This window comes from Frankliniella occidentalis, unplaced genomic scaffold (genome assembly GCF_000697945.3).
Source record: "Frankliniella occidentalis isolate FOCC.00 unplaced genomic scaffold, Focc_3.1 Scaffold485, whole genome shotgun sequence".
Classification (NCBI taxonomy): domain Eukaryota; kingdom Metazoa; phylum Arthropoda; class Insecta; order Thysanoptera; family Thripidae; genus Frankliniella; species Frankliniella occidentalis.
The window spans coordinates 161,308-163,038 of NW_026267603.1; positions in this window are offsets into that span (position 1 = coordinate 161,308).

Below are 1,731 nucleotides of genomic sequence, written 5' to 3' on the forward strand. Positions count from 1 at the left end.
CTCTCCCTCCCTCCACCTCTCCCTCTCTCTCTCCCTCGCTCTTCATCTCTCTCCCTCTCTCTCCCTCTCTCCTGGCCGCGCCACTGGCGGCATGCTCGTCTTGGTATTGCTTATGGCTTACGTCCAGTCGCGCACCGCCCCATACACCCCACGCTCTACTACAACCAGACGGCAGGTGAGCGACCGCGCGGCTGGGGCGTGGCTGGATGGTGAATCCTTCGTAAAATCAAAGTGAGGCAGGGCAGGGCTTGTCCAGGCGTCTGAACCGGCGCCCAGCAAAAGCAGCTCAGCCACCGTGGGCAGAGAAAGAAGGCAGTCACTTTGCACTGGTAGTTGCTACTTTAAATTTCGTCCGAGTAACCACTAATTTCTCTACCTGACGGAAATTTATTTTCTTCTTATTTTTCGCCAATTAAAATGGGCTGTCTCCGGCACCAGGGCATGTTAATTCCACCTCTGATTGAAAAACAACAAGAATAAAAAGCAAAACCGTGTGACTGTTTTGCATCCCCTTCCATAGCAGCGCCAGCAGCAAGCAGCAGCAGCAGGGGGCGGCTCAGCACCTCTAAGCACATTACCTCTAAAGATTTTTACCTCTAAGCAAATTACCTCTAAGGATATTTACCTCTAAAGCAAAGTACCTCTAATGGATTTTACCTCTAAACAAAGTACCTCTAATGAATTTTACCTCAGAAAGCTTATTTTACATGGAAATAAAATACATGTTACAGTGGTAATAACAACAGTATACCAGGTGGCTGATTCACGCCGCGCACTTTCATAGTTGTACTGTGCCGCATGCACGGGAGCGAGCGGGTTTGCCTACTCGCTGCCCACGGCTCCTTATGGCCCCGTGCGAGTAGGCAACACGCACGCACGCATGCATGCGGTACAGTATAACTACGACAGTGCGCGGCGTGAATCAGCCACCTGGTATAGTGACTTAAGTCACAACATCCGGCCATTCCGAAAAAAACGCTACCACTGAGGGGATCCCCTCGAGGAGACTCGCCAGCTAAGAGTTTCACTGTACAAAAGTAAAAGAACTCTCTCCCATTCCCAATGCCTTCCTCGCTTCTCCTCATATGAGGGCCCCTCGCTTGTGGCGGGAGTAGGCAAACATGGAGGCACTCATGGGGGTAGGCGTACTACGTATACCTTTATTACGAAATGCAAACATAGGGTGGCTATGCCGTTAGGCATCAAACGGCGAGCACAAACTAACTGTTCCCGACGAGTTGTGTCATGATGTCACTAAAGCAGTGCAGTCTAAATCTACAACACTGAGAGTGGTCTTTGTGTCGAGAGAGCACAGGTCAGCATGTGATGCGGTCCGGCTGCCCTCCTCCCAGGCATCCTCTACAGAGCCATGCATCGAGGCACCCACGGTTCCCTAAGGTAGGCAAACAGGCCAGTCGTCGTAGTGATGCTTCACGGCACGCAGGCGTGCGAGCAGGTTGCCTACCTGCAAGACCCGTAAGGTAATTTTATTTAGAGGTACTTCACCTCTAAAAATCCTCGATATATAGACTTGCAGTACTGGGATAGTCACAAGTTGCGCTAAGTGGATATCTAGGCAACCCGCTCGCACGCCTCCATGCCGTGCAGCATCACTACGACGACTGGCCTGTTTGCCTACCCCAGGGAACCGTGGCGCCTTACGGGCACTGTCTCCCTACGGATGAAGGAATGTCTGTAATATGGATCAAATTGTCTGTAATACGGACAATT